This window comes from Zalophus californianus, chromosome 5 (assembly GCF_009762305.2).
Source record: "Zalophus californianus isolate mZalCal1 chromosome 5, mZalCal1.pri.v2, whole genome shotgun sequence".
Taxonomy (NCBI): Eukaryota; Metazoa; Chordata; class Mammalia; order Carnivora; family Otariidae; genus Zalophus; species Zalophus californianus.
Window position 1 is genome coordinate 26,517,953 of NC_045599.1, and position 12,326 is coordinate 26,530,278.

Genomic DNA, 12,326 nt, shown 5'->3' on the forward strand with positions numbered 1-12,326 from the left:
TTTCTACAAACAATAAACAAAGGCAATGTCCAATGAGCATACATACTCTAAAGAAAAAAATTCAGGGTAAGGGGATAAAAAGTGGTTTAGCACTGGGAGCTAGAGAAGGTGATATCCTTGACCTTTGAGCACATCTTGTTCTTAACAAAATGGAATCTTACTATCTGTTCTATTCTTCAGGTTGCTTCGTTCATTTCTCAGTGTACTTATGGACATCTTTTCCCATGTGAGCACGTACAGATTTGATTCATTCTTTTTCTATGTTAATTTATATGGATTACATGGATATTCCACAATTTATCCAACTAGTACCCAATTTTGTGTATTTTTTAAAAGATTTTATTTATTTATTTGTCAGAGAGAGAGAGTGGGTGTGCACACAAGCAGGGAGAGGGGCAGGCAGAGGGAGAAGCAGGCTCCTCAATAAGCAAGGAGCCTGATGTGGAACTCCATCCCAGGACCCTGGGATCATGACCTGAGCCGAAGGCAGACATTTAACCGACTGAGCCACCCAGGGGTCCCCAGTACCCAAGTTTGAACAATTAGATCATTTACCACAAAGATGGGATGAATATATTTTTAAACACTCATCTGTCTTTCTGTTGTATGACTTTCTGGAAGTAGAATCACTGGGTCAAAGGGTATATGCACTTTTAATTTGATTGGTATTGCCTACTATCCTTTAAATAGGTTTCACCCAAACGTGTTTCCTCACCAGAACTGAGAATGGTTAAACTTTTAAACTCTTTCATATCTAATAAGCCAACTGATACATTATTGATGAGGGTAAGTACTTTTCATATGATCATTGGAGACTATTTTTTTCATGAATTATCTGTCAAAATCTTTGCTTAGTTTTCTACTGGATTTTTATCTTTTTAATAATGATTTGTAGAAACTTTTAATATTTTATATAAAGACACTTTGTTTTATATTTTACAAATATCTTTCCTTTCAACTTTGTGATCATTTACTCTGTACAGAGGCATTACATTGTTAAATAGGCATTTTTTTCTAACTTTTTTTTTTGAAATAGGCTCCACACTGGTCATGAACTCACAACCCCAAGATGGAGACCTGAGCTGAAATCAAGAGTCAGACACTTACCTGACCGAACCATGCAGGTGTCCCCTAAATAGGAATTTTTTTTTCAATTTAAAGATTTTATTTATTTATCTTAGAGAGCGCATTTGCACTTGGTGGGGTGGGGGCAGAGGGAGAGGGAGAGAGAGAACCTCAAGCTGACTCCCCACAGAGTGTGGAGCCCGACATGGCTCTCGATCCTATGACCTGAGCCGAAATCAAAAGTCGAACATTTAACCAGCTGAGCCACCCAGGTGCCCCCCTACATAGGCATTTTTTTTAATGTTTTTTTTTAAAGATTTTATTTATTTATTTAAGAGAGAGAATGAGAGATAGAGAACACGAGAGGGAAGAGGGTCAGAGGGAGAAGCAGACTCCCTGCCAAGCAGGGAGCCCGATGTGGGACTCGATCCCGGGACTCCAGGATCATGACCTGAGCCGAAGGCAGTCGCTTAACCGACTGAGCCACCCAGGAGCCCTACATAGGCATTTTTAACAATCTTTTTCTTTATGGGTTCCTGGATTTGACTCATGCTTAGAATGGCCTTTTATGTCCCAAGATTATTGAAACGTGTTTTGAGCAGCACTGAGCTGGCTCAGTCAGTAGAGCATGTGAGTCTTGATGTCAGAATTGGGAGTTAAAGCCCCCAAGCTGGTGTAGAGAATACTTAAAAATAAATAAATTATAAAATATTTTCTTGTATTTTATTGTAATTCTTTAGTTACAATTATGGTTATATTCTTAATCCTCATTTTTAGTTTTTGAAACACCATTTACTAAATAATCTATCACTTCTTTACTGATCTGAAATTCTACTTTCTTGTATACTAAATATGTACAAATTTAGTTTGAACATTTTGTTTTCTTCTGAAGATCTATTTTTGTCAGGATATGTCATTATTTCAATTTCCATGATTCAATAGGATATTTTGATATCTGGCACAGTAATCCCTCCTAATTAATCCTTCTTTTTCCTCAATTTTCTTCATTGCTCCTAGGCATTTATTTCCCTAGATAAGCTGTATTCTCAAATTTTCTAGTTTCACACAAAACAAGATTCATCTGTCAGCTAATTTTAAAAGAAACTGCATTATAACAAATATGAAAAGATGAGACAGAATGAGCTATGACAAATCAAAAGGAGAAAGCAAATGGCATTATTTGTGATGAGTTGGTTGCATACCCGGAAAGCCTACAAGAATTAATTAAAAGCCTCTGGAGAGTTCAACATTGGGGTCAGGTACATATACACAAAATACAATAATAACTTGCTTTTTCAGGGGCAAGAGCAAGCCAATGTAACTGTTTCCCATTGAGGCCCATGGGCTTGAGGGACCCTCAGCTTTGTTCAGAGAATTTAGGCCAAAATTCAGATGCTGAGTTTTGTGAACCTTAATGGGTTGCAGCTGAAGGAATCAAAAATTCTTGTGAAAGCTGCAAGTAATTTCTATCTGGCAAGAATGAATATTTTACTAGTCTTTAAGCAGACTGTTTATTCTAGGAAAACCTCCTAAGTGTCTTCCAGTTACATAAGATGTCTCAAAGAACTGGGGGAAGGATGGATGTAAAAGACATGTGTTGGAGAGAAAAGTGCATCTCTCTGGCCTGGGATGCTTTGGGGCAAGATGGTTGTTTCCTGCTTGGATCCTGGCCTGTTAGAGAGCACCTGTGGCTCAAGAGCGGAGCACAGAACAGGACCTGCTTCAGGGGCAAACTATGTACAGTTCAGGGCCCTGTGCTTAGAAAAGTCCTACATTTGGTTTAATGCTCTGCTACTGCCATTTTTAAAAATTCATAGTAACTTTTGAACAGGGTGCCCTGCATTTTAGTTTTGCTCTGCGCCCTATACATTACGTAAATGGTCTGCACCAGAAATTGGTCAAAGTGTTTTCACCAGACACTGTGAGACGAGTGAAATGCAAACTAGCTCCATCAGGATCAGAAGAGGTGAGAGAACTGATCCTCCCTGGAAGAGAGAGAGGAGAGAGAGAGGAGAACTGATTTTCCTGGAATTCAGAATCAGTCTTCTCCCTGAAGATTGGTGGTTATTGTTTAAAAAAAAAAAAAAGGTTTTTTGGGGGCACCTGGGTGGCTCAGTCGTTAAGCGTCTGCCTTCGGCTCAGGTCATGTTCCCAGGGTCCTGGGATTGAGCCCCACATCAGGCTCCCTGCTTGGCAGGAAGCCTGCTTCTCCCACTCCCGCTCCCCTTGCTTGTGTTCCTTCTCTCACTGTGTCTCTCTGTCAAATAAATAAATAAAATCTTAAAAAAAAAAAAAGAGGGGGGGCGCCTGGGTGGCTCAGCCGTTGTGCGTCTGCCTTCAGCTCAGGTCATGATTCCAGGGTCCTGGGATTGAGCCCCGCATCGGGCTCCCTGCTTGGTAGGAAGCTTGCTTCTCCCGCTCCCGCTCCCCCTGCTTGTGTTCCCTCTTTCGCTGTCTCTCTCTCTGTCAAATAAATATAAAATCTTTAAAAAAATAAATAAATAAGACAGAGAGTCAGAGCAGGGTGACTATATGTCCTGTAAAGAGGAGTAGCCATGCAAGGGGACTGGCAGAAGGGCTTTTGGGCCTCTGTGGGTATGAGGCTCTGGTTCCCCAGATGAAGAAAGAAACTCTTCCATCCATCTTTGGGCAGAGAGGTGAGAACAGCGCCTGAAGTTCCTTGGAATTGGGGGAGAGCTGCCTTCCTCAGTTGCTTCTACTTCTTGAGAAGGCTTGACAGCTAACTACTTAACAATTGTGTCACATTCTTTTATCTTCAGACAGAGCTGCTGGGACTCCTCAGTCTTGGGGCCTTGATCTAACACTCTGCTGTGACATAGCTTCATGGAGTGCTCCTAACTCTGTGTGATTCTGAGTGCAGGATTTGCTCCTTCCCTCTCTTGTAATTAACAGATCTGCAGGAAGAGAAAAGAAAGTTGACATGCTGAGAGGACCAGAGATGAGAGACAGAACAATAACTACCTAAACTTGATTGTTTTCCTTTTAGATTATCGTGGCTTCTCTTTAGTAAATCCCTTTTGTGATGAAGATGGTTCAAGTTAGGGGGCACCTGGCTGGCTCCCAGTCAGTAGAGCATGTGACTTTTGATCTCAGGGTTGTGAATTCAAGCCCCACACTGGGCGCGGAGCCAACTTAAAAAAAAAAAAAAGATGGTTCAAGTTGGGTTTCTGTCTTGCCCCCAAAGAATCTTTGATTTTATCACCAGAGGTAGGGTTTATCCCCCTTTTACAAATGAAGGGACTAAGAGACTCAGGCATCTGTGTTTCAAGTACTCAAGGAAGGGCATTGAGAAGAGTTTTCAATTAGAAATAATTGTGCCTCTGATAAACCTCATTGGGTACAATGCCTCCACTGTGCTAAACTTCAGGCATCTTCGTTATGTGATTTATCCAAGGTCCATGGCCCTGAACTTTTCCCATTGCATACCTCTCCCTCCCCTTCAGCCAGTTGGGTTTATTTTTATTTTTTTATTATTTTTTAAAGATTTTATTTATTTATTTGACAGAGAGAGATAGCAAGAGGTTGTGGGGCTTGATCCCAGGACCCCAGGATCATGACTGAGCCGAAGGCAGATGCTTAACCACTGAGCCACCCAGGTGCCCCTAGTTGGGGTTATTTTGAGATATATTATTTTGAGATAATATAGAACTGCTTCCCTTATATCATTGAGGATTCAATTGCAAGAAACAAAACTTTGGCTAAACAAAGAATTCATTGGCAGCATATTAGCTAGATCATAGTTTAGAAGGAGGAATTGCATACCCAGCCTTGAGAAGTTCTTGACCCAGAAAAGTCCAGATCTTACTGGTGGGGACCTTGTGTGCTACTTCTTTCAGCTCTTGCCAGCAGATGAGGGGGTCCAACCCCCTGCAGTACCTGTGTGCCTCATGTCAACAGTAAGGTCCCCTGTAAGAGTTTCCCTGGCTTCTTACTGAGATGTGTCCATCCCTCTGGCCATGGGTAGGATCCCACAATCAGCAGTCTGCCAGAATGAGGAAGAATAGAGGAACACTGTAAAGAGTGAATGTTATGCAGAAAAAAACAAAAGATGTACCCTATCTCCTGTAACAGGACCTTTCTACAAGATCTGTTATGTAAATTATTCACACCTAGATGCAGTGGGGGTGGTCACAGTGTTTCACAAAGGCCTACAGTGACAAAACACTTAGAGATGTCATATAGCAAACCCAAAGGAAGGTGGCTCTCTTTCTCTCTCCCTTTTCTGGTGAGGATGATAAACTTCTGTGCTCTAAATCCAATCATTTTAATTGCCAAGTCAGATACATGGTGAATGTTTTATTAAAGTTCATGTGAAATTCAGAATGATGCTCTAATATTTCATCTAGATGTATCCCCATTTATCGAACTGCTCTGGCTTCCCACCCCCTCCACTGGACCTTCCCAGTATTGTGGGTGCTAAGGCTCAAATGGCTTTATTCCAGTTTGAATTTAATAGTCTTGAAACCATGCCTCCTTTTTTAAAACACAAGTAATCCATTTTCATTATGGAAAAACTTGGAAATAGAGATTAAGAAAAATAATGTACATTATCTTCCACTATCTACAGAAAGAGATGTTCAAAGTTCTCTTTTGGGAAATGTAGATATTTCTTATATCCATAACTGACCCTTAACTAATTATAACACGTTTTATTGTTGTTTATTTTTATTTTTTATTTATTTTTTAAAAAAATATTTTATTTATTTGACAGAGAGAGACACAGCGAGAGAGGGAACACAAGCAGAGGGAGTAGGAGAGGGAGAAGCAGGCTCCCCGCCCAGCAGGGAGCCTGATGGGGGACTTGATCCCGGATGACCTGAGCTGAAGGCAGACACTTAATGAGTGAGCCACCCAGGTGCCCCTATAACACGTTTTAAAATATCACAGATGGGGCAACTGGGTGGCTCAGTCGGTTGAGGGTCTGCGTTCAGCTCAGGTCATGATCCCAGGGTCCCCGGATCAAGCCCTCCATCGGGCTCCCTTTTCGGCAAGGAGTCTTCTTCTCTTTCTCCCTCTGCCTTTCTTCCCAGCTCATTCTTTCTCTCTCTCTCTCTCTGTCAAATAAATAAGTAAAATTAAAAATATATATACACAGATAATATATGTCTGGGGAATTTTTAATTGTCCTGAGCAGTATTAGTAGATCTTTGCTTCTTGGTGGTTTTTTTTTTTTTTTTTTTTAGCAACAGCATTTATTGAGGGTCACACACTGTGCTTTTAGATAATATTTCTAAAAGTTGAGGTATAATTTACATAGAATAAAATGGACAGATTTCGAACTGTATGGCTTGATGAATTTTACCAAGTACAAACACCTACAAGAGATGCAGCCACCACCTAAATCAAGATATAGAACATTCTCTCAGTGATTTTACAAATCGTAAAGCAATGTTACACAGCAAGAGGCATGAAGAGTAAGAGTTCTACCATCACGGCGGTCTATCTGGAATGGAATGAAGATGCCCATTTTTTTGCATTTCAGTGTCCACATCACTCTCAGCCCCATTTCTTGGTCATTAGGGGAGGATATTCTCCTATGTGTAGAATTCTGAGGGTTCCTTATAGCTATCGTTTAGCATCTTAAAAAGGTGTCACTTTCCCTGAAGAATATATTTACTTTTTGGAAAATTTGAATTTCACATAGACTTACTTTCTCTATTCAGTCTAGACAAAATTATTTTTTTTTAAGATTTTATTTATTTATGTGAGAGTGAAAGTGAAAGAGAGAGCATGAACTGGGGGGGAGGGGAGTGGCAGAGGGAGAAACAGGCTCCCCGCTCAGCAGGGAGGCCGATGCAGAACTCGATCCCAGGACCCTGGGATCATGACCTGAGTTGAAGGCAGACGCTTAACCCACTGAGCCACCCAGTGCCCCTAGACAAAATTATTTTTAAAGTGTTCTACTTTTAAAAAGTTTTACTTTTGGTGAATGCAAAAAAATATAGGAAAACACACATTTTACCTATAGGTCCTTAGGCATATGGATTAACATGTGTAAATTATTGTAAATTGTAAAAAAATTTTTTTAAAGATTTTATTTATTTATTTGACAGAGAGAGACACAGCAAGAGAGGGAACACAAGCAAGGGGAGTGGGAGAGGGAGAAGCAGTCTTCCTGCCGAGCAGGGAGCGCAATGCGGGACTCGATCCCAGGACCCTGGGATCATGACCTGAGCCAAAGGCAGACACCTAACCATCTGAGCCACCCAGGTGCCCATGTAAATTGTAAAAATTTATTATTGTCTTTGAATGTCTATCTTAATTTTTATTTACTTATTTGTTTATTTAAGATTTTATTTATTTATTTGTCAAAGAGAGAGCACAAGCAGGGGGAGTGGCAGGCAGAGGGAGAAGCAGGCTCCCTGCTGAGTAAGGAGCCCGATGTGGGACTCGATCCCAGGATCCCAGGATCCCAGGATCATGACCTGAGCTGAAGGCAGACGCTTAACCGACTGAGACACCCAGGCGTCCCTGAATGTATATCTTAATTTTTTAAAAAATATGAAGCAAGTAATATTCTATAGAATTAAATGCTTTTCTCTGTGATCGATAAAACTGAAAAAGGCTTTTTTGAGTTATCAGTGCTACTAGAGAAAGAACCCAAACTCTCCAAAGTACTTCATAATAAATTCCTCTAACTCATTTTTCATTAGAATGCTAATCAGAAAAATACCAAATCAAGATTCAGTTTATGTGGTTTGTGAAGCAGAAATAAAATAGTAATTATACTTTTTTTATAAATAAGAACGGCATGATAGCCTTTCTCCACAAAAAAACAAATACAGCCTAAGAGACTTTCTTTCTTCTTCTTTTTTTTAAAGATTTCTTTATTTTAGAGAGAGAGGAAGAGAGAGCGGTGGGGAGGGGCAGAGGGAGAGAGAATCTCAGGCAGACTCTGGACTGAGCGTGGAGCCTGTCACAGGGCTCAGTCCCAGGACCCTGAGACGACTTGAGCTGAAAGCAAGAGTTGGATGCTTGAGCGGCTGCACCACCCAGGTGCCCCTAAGAGCCCTTCTTTAATACTGAGACGTTTGCCTTTTTGTGAGAAGCATTTTGTATAGCATCAGTTTAGGTTCAAGGTAGGCTCTGGAGTTGTCAACAGATCCTTTTCTTGTACTTGATATCAGTAAGTTTGCTATAAAGATTTCCTTTTTGAACCATCTAGTCTTTTTTTTTTTTAAGATTTTATTTTTTTATTTGACAGAGAGAAAGGGAACACAAGCAGGGGGAGTGGGAGAGGGAAAAGCCGGCTCCCCACTGAGCCAGGAGCCAGATGCGGGGCTCAATCCCAGGACCCTGGGATCATGACCTGAGCCGAAGGCAGATGCTTAACAACTGAGCCACCCAGGCGCCCCTGGGCAGATGCTTAACAACTGAGCCACCCCAGGGGCCTGGGTGGCTCAGTTGTTAAGCATCTGCCTTCGGCTCAGGTCATGAAGACCATCATGAAGACCATCTAGTCTTCATCAGTCTTTTGAGAATTTGGTAAAATGTGAATTCACTTTGGAGAGTGTTAAGATTTGCTTCAAATTTCCAAGTATTAGTAGCATCTGTAAATCTTGTCCACTTTAGGTAATACAGCTTTCCGTTCATGACACGTTAGATCAGGATTTTTGTGACATTCATGCTTTCTCTCTACATTTAAAAAATACTAACCATTCTCTTTCTTTTCCATTTCTTCGGTGAAGTTTCATGAAGCCATTTAAAAGTGGATGTCATGAAGGGCTTTTTTTAGCGGAGGAGTATAATTGTCATATAACATTTTGTTCAGGTATTCAACATAATGATTCCATATTTGTATGTACAGATGGTCTCCAACTTACTATGGTTTGACTTACAGTTTTTCAATTTTATGATAATGTGAAAGAGATACACATTCCACAAAAACTGTACTTCAGATTTTGAATTTTGATCTTTTCCCAGATGTGCGGTATGATATTCTCTCTTGATGCTGGGCAATGACAGTGAGCCATAGCTCCCGGTCAGCCACATGATCATGAAGGTAACTGACAGACTTACAGTTGTAAATTCCTATCCATAGAGCCATTGATTTTTACTTTAGTGTAGTATTCAATAAATTACATGATACATTCAATGCTTTACTATAAAAGAGGCTTTATGTTAGATGATTTTGCCCAACTATTGGCTAATATAAGTGTTCTGAGCACATTTAAGTTCTGCTAGGCTAAGGTATTATGTTCTGTGGGTTAGGTGTATTAAATGCATTTTTGACTCACAGTATTGTTAACTTACAATGGGTTTATTGGGATGTAACCTTATGGGATGTAACCCCATGATAAGTTGAGGAAGATATGTATTGCAAAAAGAACACCACAATAAGTCTAGCTGACATTCATGTGAAGGGCTTTTTATCATTGATAAAGCCTCAAAGTGAATTTTAATCCCTAGTATTTTTTTAATCCCCAGTATTTTTATATGAATATACTTACTGCACTTGCAAGGTAAATTTTGAATATGGTGGATTTATTAGGGCTATTCAGGTTGCAGATGACAGAAACCAGAATCAAAATAACCATTGTAAAAAACAGGACTTAAGGGACGCCTGGGTGGCTTGGTCGGTTAAGCGTCTGCCTTTGGCTTAGGTCATGATCCCAGGGTCCTGGGATGGAGCTCCACATCGGGCTCCTTACTCAGTGGGGAGTCTGCTTCTCTCTCTGCCTGCCGCTCCCCCTCTTATGTATGCTCTCTCTCTCTCTGACAAATAAATAAAATCTTTAAAACAAAACAAAACAAAAACAAACAAACAAATAACAGGACTTACGGGATAGATGCTGGTAGATACCAAAACAGGGCAGTTCCAGGCACCTAGGCCCAGAACCAGGAATGGGATGCCTTTTACAAGACAAGCTAGTCTCAGGGCGCCTGGGTGGCTCAGTTGGTTAAGCGACTGCCTTCGGCTCAGGTCATGATCCTGGAGTCCCGGGATCGAGTCCCTCATCAGGCTCCCTGCTCAGCCGTGAGTTTGCTTCTCCCTCGGACCCTCCCCCCCCTCATGCTCTCTTCTCTATCTCATTCTCTCTCTCAAATAAATAAATAAAATCTAAAAAAAAAAGAAATCACATATTTAAAAAAAAAAAAGACAAGCTAGTCTCTACTTTCGTCTGAGCAATGGCCTCATTCCCTCAGACCCCTCTCTGTGGCTGGGAATATGGCCACTAGAACCTTGGGAACACATCTTTATGATTCCACAACCTGTCAAAGACAAAAACCAAACAGCAAGCAAACTGGTTTTATTTAGGGTATTATAATAGGGAGAGCATCCCGGATCTGAAGATCATTACCTTGGCAGGGTGGTTTGTCTGGAGACTTTTCTGGGGAGGAATAGACAACTTCCAGGTAGGGTGATTTTATAGTTGCGATTGTTTTTGTAATCAGGGAGTGTCAATCAGTGAGCTGAACAGGAAATGTTTGTGTCTAGCTAGTTTGAGTGCGACAGACAATTCACAGAATCATTTCTGTGAATTGGAATGTGAATGGGAATTCAGAGAGTTTCTGTCTGGTCTTATCATAGGTAAACAAGGGGGTCATCTGTGGGACTTATCTAAGTCACATGAGGAAGAGTGGTGCTTTGTAGTAAAGTTGGAACATGAAAGGGTCAAGGACATTTCTTAACCTTCCCAGTTTTCTAGGAACACAGGGCTTAGGTAAAGTTCAACATTGTCACAATGGAGAAGGGAGTAAGAAAGTTCCCCACCAGCTGCAAGAGACACATATTTGGAACAGTGCCATGTGCTTGGTCCCATGTTCATCTGCCTATCTCTGGTTCAATCTTTGTGGCCCAGTGGGAGGAGGTTCTTCGAGTGATTCAGCATGAGTCAGGGTAGTGAAGAGAAGGGATAGTGGGGAGACAAAGAAAATGGTTCTACACTGGGCAGACGGTCACGGTTTAATTCCAAGGGAGTGAAATGGGAGGATTTTTCCTTAAAGCGAAAGAAGACACAAACCTTTGTTCAAAATTAAATGGTGGCACTGTAGTAATAGTACTGGTAAATTACCATGAATTCTTTTTCTAGAACTTGAAACGGTCTGAGGAGTCTCACATGATGTTTCCATTCTCAGCAAAATTGCTCTTCCCGCTCTCCAATCAATGCTGTAAAATGGAAACTACAAATATTAAGAGCCTTTAGTAATATTTCAAGCTACTCATTCTGGTTTCGACAATTTTTTTCAAGGTACTTGCCACTTTCCCATTCTACATCAAGGCCAAATTGGGCTTACTGTGATGGAAATCCCAGATACCCCTGCTCCCACCACCTAAGACCTTTAAGGCCTCATGGTTTGTGAATCAGTGGGGAGAAAACAGCCCCCCTATAACAAGGTCCCAGGGAAATTTGACTCCTTGGACCAGCCGGTGCCCAAAGAAGCAAACATAGACTGGAAGTCCTAGAGTCTAAAGAACACTAAAGGGTTTTGAAATGCTTCACCTTGGGCGCCTGGGTGGCTCAGTTGGTTAAGCGACTGCCTTCGGCTCAGGTCATGATCCTGGAGTCCCGGGATCGAGTCCCGCATCGGGCTCCCTGCTCAGCAGGGAGTCTGCTTCTCCCTCTGACCCTCTTCCCTCTTGTGCTCTCTATCTCTCATTCTCTCTCAAATAAATAAATAAAATCTTTAAAAAAAAAAAAGAAATGCTTCACCTTTCTATTTCACCTGCCCAACTGCAGATAGGGATACAGAGAAACCCCATCCTGTGAGGGATCAGGATTTCACTTTATAGTTAGTTGGACTTAATTTAGTCAAAGTGATTTAATCAGTCTGCTCTTGGTGAAATCGTTGTGGTTTCCTTTTCCTTTGTGGTTTCTGAAGGCTTCAGTGCCCTTAGAGAACTTAAGAAACTTGGCTCCAATATCCAGGCTCTGGGGTAATTCATAGATTACTCTCTATATTGGATGGTTTGATTCCTCTTAAGCTTCTCTGTCTCTGTTCCTACCCCAGGTCATACCTGGGTATATGAAGCTGCATCTCCCTTGCAGGTACCCACCAGAAATCCCATCACACCAAGCGTCTCACAAAAGACTTACGGGCTTCAGTGGAAGGTAGTCACATTGTAGATGAAGTGACCACTCTCTGTCTTTCTCTCTCTGGCAATTACTGACCTCCCTTACTTCATCTCAGATCAGGAGCCCTCTGCCCCTTCCAAAAGGAACCCACAGTCCCTACACATCACCTTGTAAAACTCTCCAGGAAGTGAGGAATAGTAAATGCCCATCCCACAATATAAT

At 41.3% G+C, this 12,326-nt stretch overlaps 1 pseudogene; it reads right to left on the bottom strand.

Annotated features, from left to right (window-relative positions):
* Positions 1-4,335: 4,335 nt before the first annotated feature.
* LOC113929984 lies at positions 4,336-4,449 on the bottom strand (annotated as a pseudogene).
* Positions 4,450-12,326: the final 7,877 nt, after the last annotated feature.